Source organism: Leopardus geoffroyi, chromosome A1 (genome assembly GCF_018350155.1).
Source record: "Leopardus geoffroyi isolate Oge1 chromosome A1, O.geoffroyi_Oge1_pat1.0, whole genome shotgun sequence".
Lineage (NCBI taxonomy): Eukaryota > Metazoa > Chordata > Mammalia > Carnivora > Felidae > Leopardus > Leopardus geoffroyi.
In genome coordinates, this window is record NC_059326.1 from 174,109,018 (window position 1) to 174,127,773 (window position 18,756).

The 18,756-nt window shown below is 40.0% G+C and overlaps 1 long non-coding RNA gene across 2 annotated transcripts in view; it reads left to right on the forward strand.

Moving 5' to 3' along the window:
- LOC123610166 overlaps window positions 1-18,756 on the forward strand; it is a 67,106-nt gene that overhangs the window by 46,350 nt on the left and 2,000 nt on the right. Inside the window, exon 3 of one of the 2 annotated variants that reach the window (XR_006718120.1) lies at window positions 12,624-12,897. This is a non-coding gene — a long non-coding RNA (uncharacterized LOC123610166). Of the gene's footprint in view, window positions 1-12,623; window positions 13,110-18,756 lie in introns of those variants that run through there. The other variant, XR_006718119.1, reaches the window with a different exon arrangement.

The following is an 18,756-nucleotide window of genomic DNA, read 5'->3' on the forward strand; positions in this document are numbered from 1 at the left end:
AGAGAAAGACAAATATCATATGACTTCACTCAGAGGAAGACTTTAAGATACAAAACAGATGAACATAAGGGAAGGGAAGCAAAAATAATGTAAAAACAGGGAGGGGGACAAAACATAAGAGACTCTTAAATATGGAGAATAAACGGGGGGTTACTGGAGGGGTTGTGGGAGGGGGAATGGGCTAAATGGGTAAAGGGCATTAAGGAATCTACTCCTGAAATCGTTGTTGCACTATATGCTAACTAACTGGGATGTAAATTTAAAAATAAATAAATTATTAAAAAATAAAATAAAAATGGTGGACCACTGGTGGGGGGAGGGGGGAAGAAGAGTAACTCAGATTATGTCTCTCCCCTGCTAAAAACACTACAGAGGCTTCCCTTTGAACTTCTTTCCAGATCTGGTCCTTCTAAACCATGTCCTTCTTGGCATTCACATCTTAATTCAGAAGGCACTCCCTTTCTTTTTTTTTTTAAACAACAGTTTTGGGGCACCTGGGTGGCTCAGTCAGTTAAGTGTCTGACTTCAGCTCAGGTCATGATCTCATGGTTAGTGAGTTCGAGCCCCACATTGGGCTCTGCACTGACAGTGAGGAGCCTGCTTGGGATTCTCTCTCCTTCTCTCTCTGCTTCTCCCCTACTCACGCTCTCAAAATAAATAACAAATAAGCCTAAAAAAAAACCCTCCAAAACAAGTTTTATTATGTACATACTGTGATAGGCTGAATGATGGCTTTCAAAGATGTGTACATCCTAATCCATGGAACCTGTGAATATGTTACCTTACCTGATAAAAACAAATTTGGATATATGAGTAAATGAGGCATTGGAGATGGAAAGATTATCCTGTAATATCCTGTGAGCCAGGTGTAATAACAAGGGTCTTTCTAAAAGGGGGACAAATGGATGAGAAAGAGAAAAGGGAAGTATAACATTTGAACCTTTGAGGTTTAAATGATACACATGGAAGATACAGGAAGAGGCCAATTGCCGAGGAATGCAGGCAGGCTCAATAAGCTGGAAGAGCAAGGAAACAGATCCCTCCTTGGGCTTCCAGAAGGGACACATCCCTGACAACACCTTGATTTTAGACTTTTGGCCTCCAGACTATACAACAATAAATTGGTGTTTGAAGCCACTAAGTTGTCATTTGTTTCAGCAGCAATAGGAAAGTAATACACATGAAGTACAATTTGGTGGATTTTTGTATATTCACAGAGATATACAATTTATCATCACAATCAATTTTAGAACATTTTGTCACCTTCTTCCTCCAAAAACTCCACCCATTAGTGGTCACTCCTGTTTTCCACTTGTAGGTACCCATGTGGCATTAAATAAGTTCCCTAACTCATGTGAGCCTCTGTTTCTTAATCTGTAGGGGGGATACTGCCCACTTCAAAAGATGTAAGAGTTCAATGAGATAATGTAGTGCTCAGCACAGTGCCTGAAGTCAGCATTCACTAGGCTGTTTATTATTTTTATTAAAATCAGTGAGGAGGCTGTTGCAGAAGTGCCAGGGAGAGGTGAAGGAGAGGCTGAACGAGGCCAGTGGCTGAGTGATGGAGAGGAAGGGATCTGGTTTCTCTGGGAAGCCCCAGGCCCTGTGATCCTCTCTCATCAGAGTCTGGTTTCACCTCCTTTCTTCACTGGGAACTTGGTTTAAATCCGCGGGCTGGTCCCTTTCTGGCCACTAGAGGGCAGTGGAGGCAAGGCCGCGCAGAGGTTAGGTGGGCGTCCTGAAGATTGGCGCTGGTCTGTGCATTCAGCCTTTCTTCGTGCTCTGAAGCCTGATTGTGTATTTGCATTGTGCTCTCCTCTCCCTCTTTGCTCTGTGTAGCTGATGGCATTTTTTCAAACACTGCATTGGTGGGCACCTCTGAGTTCTTGTTCCATCTGTGGCCTGGGATTAGTCATGGCTCAAGCCTCTCGCTTTCTGGCAGCTGTATTTATTTCTGAAGGGCACAAGTAGCTGCAGAACATGGTGGCCTGGGCTCTGCAGCTCAGGAGAGCCTAGGACAAACCTCAGTTTTTCTTTTGCCAGTTCAAAACATGGGGACTATTCCATCTTGCATCCTCCCCTGCCCCCCAGGCCATATCAGTACCACCCAAATCGCATGGACTGAGGTGGCAGGTGGTGGAGTGTGGTGGGTATGATTCCTCAAAGAAAATTCAGATGATTTTACTAGAGGAAGGAAGAGTGGACGTTTAGGCAAAATCCACAGATGTCCACTACAGCTACTATGTGGGAAGAGAATAATCCACTGGCTAAGAGCCCTGGCCTGGGACTCCAGTTCCCTGTTGAGGGAATCCCAGTTTCACCATTCACAAGTTGTGTGACCATGGCCGGCTCACTCACCTGTCAGTCTGCCTCTCAGTGTCCCATCTACAAAGCGGGAGTGATGGATCAACATTGTAGGCCTGAATCAGTGGGAAAGCACATTGTAGAGGGATCAGGCAAGCTCCAGAGGGTGTCCCTGCAGTTTGGTGTGGAATGAAGTCTGAAGTCTCCGCATTGTTACCTGACCAATTCCAGGGCAGCTGTCCAACAGACAGGCAGCCAAAGTCCTCTGGGTTCAAGTTCTCAATCTGCCACTTACTGGCTACGCTTTCCTCCTCCATGAGTGAGGATCATCGTTCCTGCCTCCCAGGGTCGTTGGGAGAAGTGATGAGGTGACATACAGACAGTGCCTGGCACGTAGCAGTCTGTAACTAATGATAGACGTGTTCTCAGCACAATCACTACTCCAGAGCATGTTAGGAGTCCAGGTGCGACTCTGGGAGGACAGGCCACGTGCTCTGTGAACAAACAACCATCCTTCTGGATAGAGTGCATTTGGCTATCAGCTGGGGCCTTGGGAGGCTTTGTGTAGCCTGGCCCTTCCCTCCTTCCTTTCAGCTTGAGGAGGGTACACCCTCACAGAGGTTCATGTTTCACTCTTAATTATCCCTCGGGCTCTACTATCAGCCTTTCATTTCCACTGCCAGTCAGACAGTTTGAATAGAATCTCATCTGGAGTGTGTTAACTATTCTCCCCATCATTGGCAGAGATCTGGAATCGGCTCTGCATTAGGACAAGCTGTAAATAAACACATATTCGCTTAAATGTGGCTCCTGCTCCTATCCCATAGCCTTATCTTAGATTTGGGCAGCTTTAAGTCATGGAACACAGAGTGTTTGGAAAAGACCTTAGAAATCATTGAATCCAGTCTACCCATTTTACAGAAGAGTAAATTGAAGGTATTTAGTTAAGTCACCCATGTTTACATAGACAACTTGAGGTTACAGATAAAGATGGAAATGAGGTCTTTTACTCTTAGTCCAAAACTTTCCATAGTAACCCAGTACTGCAGTCAGTCATTCACTCATTCCTTCAAAAAAAAAATGCGTACCGAGTGTCTCCCTACCTATACCTTGTCCTTTTGTGGGCATTGGAAAAACAGATAAACAAGGAATGATTTGCCCTTGAAGTGCTTATGAACTCTTTGTCCATTGGTCCATCTATCCATCTAATGCATGTGTCTCTTCATTCATGCATTTCTCTGTGTATCCATTTACCTTTCTCCTGTCCATCTTTTCATCCATCCCTTAATCTTCATCCTTTTGTACATTTGTTTTTGTCCATTTATCTCACCATAGATTGTCCACCACATTTATTTATCTTTCTTTCTGTCTGTTTTCTTGCCCACCTGTCATCTGTTCCTGTTTCCATCCAGTCTACTTCTCTTTTGATCCACCCATTGGTCTCTTCATCTATCCAGAATTTCTTGAGTGTCTATATGGCTCCAGGTTTTTGGCTGGTGCTCAGGACTGAGAGAAGTAAGAAGCATTTGTATTCGAGTCTTTGTATGAACACATACTTTATTATCTTTTTATTAAGTACCTTGGAGTAGAATGGCTGGATCATATGGTAGATATTTATTTAGCTTTTTAAGAAACTGCTAAAATCTATTAGGTATTTGCCCAAAGGATACAAAAATACAGATTCAAAGGGGTACATGCACCCATGTACGAAGGGTACGTGCTGCTATAAGGTTTATAGCAGCATTATCAACAAACAATAGCCAAACTATGGAGAGAGCCAAAATGCCCATCAACTGATGAATGGGTGTGTGTGTGTGTGTGTGTGTGTGTGTGTGTGTGTGTGTGTTTGTGTGTGTGTGTGTGTGTAATGGAATATTACTCAGCCATCAAAAATAATGAAATCTTGCCATTTGCAATGACATGGATGGAGCTAGAGTGTATTATGCTAAGCAAAATAAGTCAATCAGAGAAAGACAAATATCTTATGCTTTCCCTCATATGTCAAATTTAAGAAACAAAACAAATGAACATATGGCATGGGTTGAGGGAGAGAGAAGAAAGGGAAACAAACCATAATAGACTCTTAGAAGAGAAAAAAACTGAGGGTTGATGGAAGGAGGTGGGTGGGAGATGGGCTAGATGGATTATGGGTATTAAGAGGGGCACTTGTTGTAATGAGCAGTGGATTTGTGTGTAAGTGATGAATCACTGAAATCTACTTCTGAAACCAATACTGCACTGTATAGTAATCAATTAAAATTTAAATAAAAAAACTGCTAAAGTATTTTTCAATGAGTTTTTACTCTCTTATATTTCTACTGGTTTCTCCACAGTCTTTTAAACTTTTTGCATGATCATTCATTTTAATTTTATTCGTTCTAATAGCTCTAGTTTTGATTTGTTGTTCCCCTATGACAAATGCTGGTGAGCATCTTTGTGTGCTTATTTGCTAACCATATATCATTTTGGGAAAGTGTGTGCAAATCTTTTGTCTGCTTAAGAAATGGAATTGTTTTCTTATTGAGTTGTAAGATTTAAATATAAATTCTAGGGGCACCTGGGTGGCTCAGTTGGTTGAGTGTCTGACTCTTGATTTTGGCTCAGGTCGTGATCCCAGGGTTGTGGAATTGAGCCTTGCATCAGGCTCCATGCTGAGCACAGAGCCTGCTTGGGATTCTCTCTTTCTCTCTCTCTCTCTGCCTCTCCCCTGCTCATGCCTTCATGCTTTCTCAAAATAAATAAATAGAGGCACCTTGGTGGCTCAGTCAGTTAAGTGTCTGACTCTTGGTCTCGGCTCAGGCCATGATCTCACGGTTTGTGAGTCTGGTCTGAGCTCTGCATCAGGCTCTGCGCTGACAGTGTGGAGACTGGTTGGGATTCTCTTTCTTCCCCTTTCTGTCTGCCCCTCCCCACTTGTACATGTACTCTCTCCCTCTCTCTCAAGATAAAGAAACTTAAAAATAAACATTCAAAAATAAATATATTGGGGCGCCTGGGTGGCTCAGTCGGTTGAGCGGCTGACTTCGGCTCAGGTCACGATCTCGCGGTCCGTGAGTTCGAGCCCCGCGTAGGGCTCTGTGCTGACAGCTCGGAGCCTGGAGCCTGTTTCGGATTCTGTGTCTCCCTCTCTCTGACCCTCCCCCGTTCATACTCTGTCTCTCTCTGTCTCAAAAATAAATAAACGTTAAAAAAAATTTTTTTTAAATAAAAAAATAAAAAAAATAAATATAAATTCTGGGTTAAAGTTGTTTATCAGATAAACACTTTGTCAGATTAACATTTTTTCTCCATATGTGGCTTGTCTTTTCATTCTTTTAACAGTGTTCCAAAGAATAGCACATGAGTTTTAGTGAAGTCCAACTTATTAAACTTTTCTTTTATGGATCTGTCTTTATCATAAATTTGTGCCTAGCATAAGGTCACAAAGATTTTCTGCTGTTTTTGTTCTGCAAGTCTTATTGTTTCCGGTTTTACCTTTAGGTCTATGAAGGATTTTGAGGTAATGTTTGTATATGGTACAAGGTATAGAGCCAAGCTCGTTTATTTGTTCTTTTCTTTACCTCTTCCTTCCTCCCTCCCTTCCTTCCTTTCTTCCTTCCTTCCTTCCTCTTTCTGTCTCTCTCTGTCTCTGTCTCTCTTTCTCTCTTTCTTTGGCATATGAATATCCAGTTGTTTTAGCATCATTTGTTGAAAATACTGCTTTCTCTGGGGTGCCTGGGTGGCTCAATCGCTTAAGCGACTGACTCTTGATTTCAGCTTAGATCATGATCTCACGGTTGTGGGATTGAGCCCTGTGTTGTGCTCCTCCCTGAGCATAGAGCCTGCTTGGGATTCTCTCTCTGCCCCTCCCCCATCTCTTTCTCTCTAAAAAAAAAAAAGAAAGAAAGAAAAGAAAAGGACTGCTTTCTGTAATGAATTGCCCTTGCACCTTTGTTAAAATCAAATATTTACTCCATTAGCAATGAGTACACACCTAATGCCCAGATCTTGTTTTTCTTTTCTTTTCTGTTCCTTTCTTTTCTTTTCTTTCCTTTTTTTTTTTTTTTAATTTTTTTTTTCCACGTTTTTATTTATTTTTGGGACAGAGAGAGACAGAGCATGAACGGGGGAGGGTCAGAGAGAGGGAGACACAGAATCGGAAACAGGCTCCAGGCTCTGAGCCATCAGCCCAGAGCCCGACGCGGGGCTCGAACTCCCGGACCGCGAGATCGTGACCTGGCTGAAGTCGGACGCTTAACCGACTGCGCCACCCAGGCGCCCCTCTTTCCTTTTTTTTAAATAGAGAGAGAGAGACAGACAGAGGGAGAGAGAGAGAATCTTAAGCAGGCTCTATGCTCAGTGCAGAACCTGACACAGGGCTCATTCTATGACCCTGGGATCATGACCTGAGCTGAAATCAAGAGTCAGGCGCTCAGCTGACTGAGTCATCCAACACCCCTAGATCTTGTTTTTTAGTACCATTTGTCAATAAAAAGATCCAGGGCTTCTTGGAGAGGTGGATAATTTTAGGACTGGGGCAGGAAATATGCAAGATGGACCTGGAGCATCTTGTAGCACCGGAAGTGAAGTGCTGAAAAAGGAAAATCCTATGTTGATGGGATTTTGTCAAAAGAACACAGCAGCCAACTCAAGGAGCTCCCAAAGGCCAATTTGAACAATTTGATCAACAGTATGTAAATAAAGTAGTATTGGATTATAATCCAAGGTATAAAACAAATATCCATGAGTCTATAGTGATATAAGTTATTAAATAAATAAATGAGAAAAGTTTCTTTTACAAAAGCATTTCAAATAATTTATGTAGATATTCCACCCTTAAGGAAGCGGGGTATAACTGTCCACTCCTCAGGTGTGGGCTGTGTGTAGTGACTTTCTTCTGAAGAGTACAGTATAGAAAAGAGAGGAGGGGAAGAATACTTTTACAGTGGAGAAATGTAACAGACACTGTCTCAGGTAATGAAGGTTAACTTCATCAGATAAATCACGTTGATAGTATATAACCTTGGTATAACATAAGCACTTTTTTCCCAGCCTAGTGAAAAAAACATCAGACAAATCCCAATTGGGGGATAATCTACAAAATACTTGTCCAGCACTCTTCAAACCTGTCAAGGTCATCAAAAACAAGGAAAGTCTGAGAAACTGTCATAGCTAAGAGGAGCCTAGGGAGACGTAACAACTAGATGTAATTTGGGTAGAATCCTGGAACAGAAAAAGATGTTAGTTAAAACTAAGGAAATTTGAGTAAATGATGGACTTTAGTTAATAACAATGTATCAACATTAGTTCATTAAATATAACAAATGTATTATATTAATATAGGATGTTAATAATAGGGGAAACTTGAGAGACATATAGGAACTTTATGTGCTATCTTTTCAATTTTTCTATAAATATAAAACTATTCTAATAAATGAAATCTATATTGTAAAAATCCATTGTGTATGTGTGTTTGTCGAATGTGTGTGTGTGTATGTGTATATATAGATATAGATATAGATATAGATATAGATATAGATATAGATATATGTATTGCATCATTGATCTATTTGCTTTTTTTATGCCAACATCAGACTACTTTGGTTATTAAAACTTTATAACAAATCTTGAAATCAGGTAGTAGTAGCTTTCCAATTTTGTTCTTTTTTTCAAAGTTGTTTTGGCTATTCTAGTTTTTTTTTCCATTTCACATGAAGTTTAGAATCAGTTTGTCAATTAAAAAAATGCCTGCCGCATCTTGATTGGTATTACATTGATCAAACTGGGGAGAATTGACTTCTTATCAATATTGGGTTTTTCAAGCCATGGGCTAGCTCTCCATTTATTTACATCATCTGTAATTTTTTTCTCAGCTATATTTTGTAGTTTTTAGCTTACAGATCTTTCACAGCTTTTGTTGGATTTAACCCTAAGTATTTCATATTTTCCAATGCTATGTGTAAAGAGTGTTTTTATTTTAATTTCTGGTTGCTCATTTCTAATATATAGAAATGCAACTGAGTTTTGCATACTGATCTTTATAATAGGAGAGACAGACTGGTCATAGAGATGCTTAGAGAGGAAGGCCATGTGAAGGTAGGGGGAGGTTGGGGTTATGCTGCCCTGAGCCAAGGGACACCAGAAGCTACCAGACATTGGGAGAGGCAAGGAAAATTTCTCTCCTGGAGACTTTGTAGGGAATGTGGTCCTGCTGACATCTTGATTTTCTTGTGTTTTTAATTTAAAATTTAAAATTTTAATTCCAATATCATTAACATACAGTGTTATATTCGTTTCTGGTGTGCAATTAGAATGATTCAACTATTCTATACATTATTCAGGGCTCATCGTAATAAGTGTGCTCTTAATCCCCTTCACCTCTTTCACCCATCCTCCCACCCACCTCCCCTCTGGTAACCATCAGTTTATTCTCTAGAGGTAAGAGTCTGTTTTTTGTCTCTTTTTTTCTTTGTTTTGTATCTTAAATTACACATATAAGTGAAATCATATGGTATTTGTCTTTCTCTGATTTTTTTGCTTGTACTCTCTAGATCCACCCACGTTGTTGCAAATGGCAAGATTTCATTCTTTTTTATGGCTGAAAACACACACACACAATGGAATCTTATTCGATGTAGACACAGATATAGATATTATATAGATATAGACGTAGATATATATACCATATCTTCTTTATCCATTCATCTATTAATGGACACTTGGGGGCTTCCATAATTTGTCTTTTGTAAATAATAGTGCAATAAATATAGAGGTGCATATGTCTTTTCAAATTAGTGTTTTTGTGTTCTCTGGGTAAATATCCACTAGTGGAATTACTGGAAAATAAGGTCTATTTTCAATTTTTTGAGGAATCTTCATACTGGTTTTCACAGTGGCTGCACCAGTTTGCATTCCCATGAACTTTGCATGAGGGTTCCTTTTTCTCCACATCCTCTCCACTTGATGTTTCTTGTGTTTTTGATTTTAGCTGTTCTGACAGGTGTGAAGTGATTTCTCATTGTAGTTTTGATTTGCATTTCCCTGATGATGAGTGATGTTGAGCATCTTTTCATGTGTCCATTGGCCATCTGGATGTCTTCTTTGGAGCAATGTCTGTTTATGTTTTGCCCATTTTTAAATTAGATTATTTGTTTTTTGGGTGTTGGGTTGTATAAGTTCTTTATATATTGTGGATACTAACCCTTTTTTGGATGTGTCATTTGCAAATATCTTCTCTCATTCAGTAGATTGTTTTTAATTTTGTTGATTGCTTTCTTTGCTGTGCAGAAGCTTTTTATTTTGATGCAGTCCCAATAGTTTATTTTTGCTTTTGTTTCCCTTGTCTTAGGAGACATATCTAGAAAAAAGTTGCTGTGGCTGATGTAGGAGAAATTACTGCCTATGTTCTCTTCTAGGATTTTTATGGCTTCGGGTGTCACATTTAGGTACTTAATCCATTTTGGGTTTATTTTTGTGCGTGGTGTAAGAAAGTGGTCCAGTTTCATTCTTTTGCATGTAGCTGTACAGTTTTCCCAACATCATTTGTTGAAGAGACTGTCTTTTTCCCATTGAATACTCTTTTCTGCTTTGTTTAATATTAACTGACCATATAATTGTGGGTTTATTTCTGGGCTCTCAATTCTGTTCCATTGATCTATGTGTCTATTTTTGTGCCAGTACCATACAGTTTTGATTGCTATAGCTTTGTAGTATATCTTGAAATCTGAGATTTTGATACCTCCAGTTTTGTTTTCAAGATTGCTTTGGCTATTCAGGGTCTTTTCTGATTCCATACACATTTTAGGTTCTGTTTTTTTTCTAGTTCTGTGAAAAATACTGTTGGTATTTTGATAGCTTTGGGTAGTATGGACTTTTTAACAATATTTGTTCTTCCAACCCATGAGCACAGAATGTCTTTCCATTTGTTTGCACCATCTTCAATTTCTTTCACCAATGTTTTGTAGTTTTCAAAGTACAGATCTTTTACCTCCTTGGTTAAGTTTACTCCTAGGTATCTTATCATTTTGGGTGTAGTTGTAAATGAGATTGTTTTCTTAATTTCTCTTTCCACTACTTCATTATTAGTTTATAGAAATGCAATGGATTTCTGTATATTGATTTTTTTATCCTGCAACTTTACTAAATTCATTGATCAGTTCTAGTAGTTTTTTGGTGGAGTCTTTAGGGTTTTCTTTATATAGTGTGGCTGACATCTTGATTTTGAACTTCTGACTCTAGAATGGTGAGATAATAAATTTGTTGTATTAAGCCACAAAGTTTGTGGTAATTTGTTATGGAAGATCTCAGAAACTAATACAAGGGCCCTAGATATTGTCATGAAGCACAGCTTGAAGAGGCCCCAAGATCACCTTCCTGAGAGAGGGCCATATCATGTCTGACAATATTCATGAAGATATTGACTTGATGCTCAAAGATAAACCCTAAACACACTTCTTATGGGGATGGCCCTGGGACTGTCAGCTGCCACAAAGAGGTGGGCCTGGGTATGGTTGTGTGTGTGTGTGTTTGTGTCGGTGGGTGGCTATCATGATGAAAATGATGAATATTCTCATTCCTCCTATTTCTAGTTCATTCTGATTTCTTTCAGTCATTTTCCTTGTTTCCCACTCACTGCACTACTCTTTTCCTCATATTGACCACCATTGACATCTGGGTCATCCTTTTGCTTTCAGATGGAACATTTTATAGAAGGTAAATATAAAACAGAGAGATCTCATTATGAGTTGAATATTTGTTCCAAGATATATTAACATTACAGACACTAAAGATCCTTAAGTAGCAAATACCCTTTTACTGTGTTTTGTTCTGATCATCTAGGATTTTACCATAGCAGTACTCTAAAAATGTACTCTGACAAAGCCCACTCGGCTCTGTGTGACACTTAATAATTTTTTAAAAGTGCAAAAAAGTCACTTTTTAGGGTGGGAAGTGGGGAGAGCTGGCTCAAGACTAGAGTCAACACTCATGCTCTGAATCCAGTTCCACCCCAGTCCAGGAGGGCAAACTGAATATTACTTGAAGATTATATAGAGACTTGCAAGCTTGTATAGAGAATGTTTTTCTTCCCTTCCAAGCTTTGATAAGATCTTTCTTCCCTTTTCTTTGTCATTCATCTGTCAGAGGGTAGAAGAATAAAGAAAGCTGCTTTACTACCCCACCCGTGGACATCCATAGTGTTCAGGTGTCAGAAGCCAAGGTCACTACATACATGTTCCTACTTTTACACAGAGTTGTCACTTATCATTTGAGACAGAGAGATGAACCAGTCCCCAGCAGCCTCCTTGACAATTCCCCTGCCGTCACACACACTTCAGTTCTGTGTTCAGTAATGCTCTAGAATATGGGAAAGGGTAGAAGGACAAGGAGTTGACTGCTCCACGTTTTTACTGCCCATCTACTCAGCTTTCATTAAAGGGGAAGGACTATTAGGTGTGGATGTCAACTAGTCTCACACCAAGAGATATAGGAACGTAAATGTCTCCTAACCATTCTGAATTTAGGGTGAGCTATTCTAAACTTCTGTTTCTTACTTTTGTGATATATGAGGCTGGTTATCTCCTACTGTCCCTGGAGGTTAAGTGGAGAATTTATTGCTCTATTATATCTGTATAACCCCACCCACCCTACGGCTTACCCTCGAGTTGTATAAAGTGAAGATACTGAGGGGCACCTGGATGGCTCAGTTGGTTGAGCATCTGATTTCAGCTCAGGTCATGATCTTGCAATTTGCGAGTTCAAGCCCCACATCGGGCTTGCTCCTGTCAGCCGAAGAGCCCACTTTGGATCCTCTCTCCCCCTTCTCTCTTCCCCTGCCCTGCTTTCATGCTCTCTTTCTCAAAAATAAATAAAACATTAAAAGAAATCAAGTGAAAATATTGAGGGGGTAGGACTGCTTGAGCCAGATCCTGGGATTGGGTCTTCATTTGATCTTGTCACTTTTGAAGGCTCCTGAAAATATGCATAGGGACTTTTGTTTTCCTTTCTAATGAAAGGATTAGGAAAAATAACGAACTTAATATTTGGACATGTGACCAGGTACAAATGGAGGAAGCCAGAATTGTGGTGACTTAGTAGTGCTATTATTACTCTCCCTCCATGGCCTGGGACACAGTTTAGAAGGTGAAGCAGGCAATCAGTAGGCACTGAAGTTAATCTTTTCCTTTTTCTAGTCCAAGCTACTGATATCCTATAAACCTTGATCTCGATGTGACATCGACTAAACACATACCATGCTCCTATGAGAAGGAATAAATCTGTTTGGAAAGTAAAATATACTCTTTGGAGAATATATTAATAGGAGTGCTATTTCTTCTCTACAGGGAATGAAAGGTTTCTGAAATTCTCTACCTAGGAGGAGTTAGGGGAAGACTTTCTGGCTAAGTAGAAGAAGCACACCCACTAAGAGAGAACCCAGTGCAGTGACCAGCACAGCTTGTGGAACCTGACACCCTTGACTCCTGGGAACGTGGAAGGAGTTGCTGCTCTATGAATTCCATAATTTTCTCAGGGTGTCTGTCTTTTTCTCCTAACTGCCTGCTTCTACTTAGAAAATTCAAGCCTTCAGATGCTGTTGCACTTATCACTTTGCTCAAGGTAGGAGGTTCTGTAATCACAGGAATGTCCAGCCGTGGGCTCTGCCTGGGTCTGGGGTTCCTCCTTATTCTGACTTTCCTTCTGTGCATGAAACACATCCTAAACCACAGTCTCCCCTCTGGCATCAGACCCTTGACGGTATCCTCACACCCATAAAGCCTATTCTGGTTTGAAAAGGTCCTGGGCTCTCTACAAAGGCTAACGCCAATGTGACTTTTATCAGAGGACCTTGCTGACATTTGCCTTTTGCCTTGAACTGAAGCCTCTGAAGCAAACGACTCCTTATTTGTCTGAACTTAGTTTTATGAAGAGCCTGTCCCTTCTGTTCCAGGACCTGAGGTATTCTTGCTTCAAAGGTCTCTGCTAATCTTCTGTCCTGAGCAGGTTGCTCTTTCCCTGGTGTGGAAGGTCTCTAATCCTGCATTTTCTTATAGATGTTCTACTGATTTGGCTTAGGGCCCTCTTTCACTTCATTTGGGTCTGCATTTGTCTTCTGACTCTTACCTGGGTCCTGAAGGCTAGGGGTTCCACGATCCTGCATCCAGCATTCTCCTTTGTCCTCCATGTGAATAGAAAGAATCTGGGAAGTGGCCATGTCTCCACTGTGCACACACTGCATATGGGGTTGTGAGCTTTTAGCCACCAAACTGTCCTGAGTCATGTGATTCTTCTGTGGAAGTGCAATGAGCATGACTATGTGGCTCAACCTTCAATTTGAGCTGTATCTTACTAAAAACATGGTCTTTAAGGAAAGTTTTTGCTAGATCTTGGGTCCCCAACATTCTCAGTGGTGGGGCCATTCCTTGGTTACGGACCACTCAGATCCCCATTTAGATTTTGGATGTTTCTCAGCTCAGTAGCTCAGAAGGTCTTTTTTGGGGGGCGGGGGTGATGAGATTCTAGCACCTGTCAAGTGGCTAAATCAATGAAGGACAGCCCCAAGGGCTATTCACGTGACATTCCTGAACCACTGAGGGTGCCAAGTTTCTGATTTCCCTGTGGGTGTGAGACATTCCAGGAGGGAGGTAGAATAAAGTCGGCAGTGAGCCCTGCATGATGTACATTCACAGGGATCCTACCCTGATTGACTTTGCCCGAGTGTATGCTCAGGGTGTTTTTCCAATTGCTTTTCTACTAGGTTCTCCCTTGGATGCCTTGATAAATCATTGTCTGAATGACTCACCTCCCTTTTTGCTTCCTTCTTAGAGTCAGTTCTCAAACAGTGCATTGGATAACTGAGGCTTTTGCTGGATTATCTTTTGGACCCCATCACAGAATATACTCTTGTCCCCTTTACTAATTTCTTCACTAGGCTCCTCACATGGAAGCTTACTGGATTCCTTAATCCAATCTTCCTTGAATACTTGTTGCTTCACCCCTTAAAAACAGGGCATTGAGAGTCTGTCAGACAGGGTTCTAGGCAGGAGCAGAGGCTGAGCCTTGGGGTAGGGCAGGGGCTGTTTCTGGGGAAACTGTAGGGATTCTTTAACTTGTATTTGGTTTTGAGGGGTAGGAACATTAGATATTACATTGAATGAGACAGCTGGAGATGCTAATGGGGGAATCGCTACCAAAGACCAGGATTGTGTTCATCAGGGACTTGTGCCTGATGAGGACTTTCCAGAAGATCCAGCTCCATTTATGTTGCATATGGTTCTCCAAAGTTTTAAGAAATGGGAAATTGTGATGACTGGTCAGCTGCTTGGTTTGCCCCCAGTGCTTCAGAATGGTTGGGAGGCTATGGTGTCCCACTCATCAGCAAGTGATTCTAAGCTATTTCTAGAATTTATACATGATCGCTTTTTTGTTCCTTTCTTGCCCCAAGTTCAGAAATCCATGCTTGTTATAGCTGGTGTCTTCAAATGCTCCTGAAGATATAAAGTGTGTGGGAAAAGATGCTGTTAGTTTCCATACACCTGCTTATAGGGTCTCCCCAGAGGAAGTTGAAGTGGAGGAAGGTTTTGCTGGAGAACAGTGTCAAGAAGTGGAAAGGAACAAGTATTTGGCAGATGCTGGCCACCAGGGGAAGGTGAAATAGGCAGGTGTCAGTGGCTCATTCCTGAGAATATTGACATAAAAGAGGCCAACAGTAGGTGCTAGCTGGAGAGTAGCTCTGTGAAATGGTGTTCAGCAGGATGGAAATCAAATCTGACTGAATTCATTGAATTCTAGTGGTGGTAGAATAGGGAACTTTGGAAGTTCAGAATGCCAGGAGAATGATTCAATGGGATCCAGGACCTGGGTTAATTGGTAAGAGATTGATATCATGAGAGTGTAAGGTCATGTGAGGCCAGTCTTTTCTTTACTCTGTGTTTACACTAAGGGACAAGAAAAGAATGAGCAGCTGGGAATCACACTATACTGTCTCTAGGCAAGAGAGTTATTCATTATTCATGAACAATATGTCTTCTGCATTGAATTCATGGATCTCTGTGTTCCTTCTCTGTTATTCATTTTTAAAATGGATAAAAATATTTTGTATTGATGTTTATTTGATAAATTCAAGTAAGAACCTGTTTTCAATATGTGATCTGCAACAACCTTTCGGTCAGTTATCCTTCTGCTTAAGAAGGGTGCAGATTCTCAGACATAGAGGGGCAGTTTACTCTATCAGGTAGGATTCTGGTCCTGGAGGCTAGAGCTGGATTTTTGGAATCTTCTCAAAGGCTTTTAGAGGATCATCATTGCTCTGCATTTTAGCCTTGACCTAAGGGTTTGGCCCAGAGACCAAGATTCTGTATAGGAAGATAACTGAAAAGTGAGTATTGTAGAACTCTGTTCCGCTGTGGGTATGCTGAACTTTTTAATTATCCAATCCAGGACCTTGATATCCAGAGATTTTCCCCTGGAGCTCTGTATACGACCCCCTAGATTTGACTGTGAACTTTGAATAGGAGTCCTAGTTGCCACTCTACCCTCTACCCAGTCTATCCTATTCCTCTAGAAGGATGATGTTCTAATATTTCTCAAGAATTTCCACTTCAGGTGTGTTTCTTTACAAATGGTTTATTAAAGTGGGAAGAAGGACAGATAAAACAAGAGTCAGTGTGTTCTGGAGGCTAGGTATAGGCATCCCTTACTTGATTTATATCTCTATTTTTTTTTACAAATACTGATAAAAACAGATTTCAGTTTTGGCCACATATATTTTGATGATCTGTCAATAGGTACATAAATGTTTATAATTGTTATATCTTTTAGCTGTATTGAGCCTTTAATTAATACACAGTGTTTTTCTTTGGCTCTTATAAACTTTTTTGGTTTAAAGTCCGTTGTGTTTGATATTAATAAGGCCAACTTGCTCCCTTTTGGTTATTTTCATGGAATATCTTCTTCCATTCTTTGGCTTTTAATCTATTTGTGTCTTGGGATCTAAAGTGAGTTCTTATAGACAGCATATAGTTGGTTGACATATTTTATCCATTCTTCCAGTCTCTGTCTTTTCGTTGGAGAGTTTAATCTGTTTACACTTAATTACTTATAAGGAGGGATTACTTCTGTCATTTTTCTATTTATTTTCTACATATCTTATGGCTTTTTTTCAGTCCTTTATTTCCTACATTAGTGTCTTCTTTTATGCTTAGTTGATTTTTGTCTCAAAATATTTCAATTCTTTTCTAATTCCTTTTGTATATGTTCTATAGCTATTTTCATTGTGGTTACTATATGGATTATATTTAATATCCTAAAGTTTTAACAATCTAACTTAACTTGATTTCAACAACATACAAAAACTCTGCTCCCTTAATAGCTTTGTCTTCACCCTTTTTAGTTGTTGATGTTACAAAATTACATCTTTATACATTGTGGGCCCTCAAATGTAAAGTACTAATTCTTTTTAAAGAATTTTAAAGTATTTTTAAAGAATTTAAAGTAATTTTTTAAAGTTCATTTATTTATAGGGGCGCCTGGGTGGCTCAGTCAGTTAAGCATCTGACTTCAGCTCAGGTCATGATCTCATAGTCTGTGAGTTCGAGCCCCACGTCGGGCTCTGTGCTGACAGCTCAGAGCCTGGAGCCTGCTTCAGATTCTGTGTCTCCCTCTCTCTGTTCATGCTCTGTCTCTATCTCTGTCTCAAAAATAAATAAACATTAAAAAAAAATAAAGTTCATTTACTTATTTTGAGAGAGAGAGAGAGAGCAAGTGAGGGAGGGACAGAGAGAGAGAGAGAATCCCAGGCAGGCACCTCACTGTCAATGCAAAGCCTGACGCAGGGCTTGAACTCACAAACCATGAGATGGTGACCTGAGCTGAAGTCAGATGCTTAACCAACTGAGCCACCCAGGTGCCCCTGTAAAGTAGTAATTCTTTTAAGTGCTTTAGTTTCTTAATTTATGTAGAAAACTAAATGTGGAGTTACAAAAAAAGGTTACAATAACACTAGTTTTTAGACTCATAATTAAAAAAATATATTAGTCTCTCTTTTTTTTTTAATTTTTTTTTCAACGTTTATTTTTGGGACAGAGAGAGACAGAGCATGAACGGGGGAGGGGCAGAGAGAGAGGGAGAAACAGAATCGGAAACAGGCTCCAGGCTGTGAGCCATCAGCCCAGAGCCTGACGCGGGGCTCGAACTCACGGACCGCGAGATCGTGACCTGGCTGAAGTCGGACGCTTAACCGACTGCGCCACCCAGGCGCCCCTAATCTCTTAAATCATGTAGAAAATAAAACATGAAGTTACAAATCATTGTTACAAAAGTACCGGCTTTTGTAATTGCCCATGTATTTACCTTTATTGAGATCTATATTTTTTCATATTGTTTTGAGTTTTATTTTCTGTTGTTTTTTTTCTTTTCATCCTGTAGGACTTTTGAGCATTTCTTATAGGAAAAATCTAGTGGTAACAAGCTCCCTTAGCTTTAGTGTATCTAGGAATGTCTTAATTTCTCTCTCACTTCTCAAGGACAGTTTTGGTGGATGTAGGATTCTTGGTTGACACTTTTTTTGTTGTTCTGGCACTTTGACCATATCAACTCACTGCCTTATGGCCTATGAAACTTGTGATGAAAATCTTCTCATGATCTTATTGAGGATCCCTTGTATGTGACGAGTTGTTTCTCTCTTGCTGCTTTCATGATTCTCTGTTTTTATACATTCTGGTTTTTGAAAATTTGCTTATAATCTGTCTTGGTGTGGGTCTTTTTGAGTCCTTCTTACTTGGAATTTGTTGAGCTTCTTGGATGTTTATATTTGTCTTTTATCAAACTTGGGAAGTTTTTTTTAAAGTTTATTTATTTATTTTGAGAGTGAGATATGTGTGTGTGTGTGTGTGTGTGTGTACAGAGAGAGAGAGAGAGAGAGAGAGAGAGAGAGAGAGAGAGAATGAACCCCAAGCAGGCTCCACACTGTCAGTGCAGAGCCTGACATGGGGCTTGAACTCATGAACCATGAGATCATGACCTGAGAAACCAAAAGTTGGACACTTAACTGACTGAACCACCAGGTACCCCAAACTTGGGAAGTTTTAAGCCCTGATTTCTTCAAATACTTTCTTAGTACCCCCTTTCTCTCTCTTGGACCCCTATAATGTGTATATGTTGGTTTATTTGATAGTATCACACAGTTTCCTTACACTCTGTTCACTTTTCTTCAATCTTTTCCCTTTCCTGTTTCTCAGATTCAATAATGGCCATGATCTTATCTTCAAGTTCATTGATTTTTTTTCTTTGGCCTGTTCAAATCTGCCTTTGAATACCTGTAGGGAATTTTTCATTTTAGTTATTGTACTTTTCATCTCCAGAATATCTTCTTGGTTTCTTTTTAGGTTTTCTATTTCTTTATTTGTATTTCCATTTTGTTCACATATTTTTTTTTTTTTACTTTCTCCATATCTTCAATTCTTTAAAAATTCTTTAATG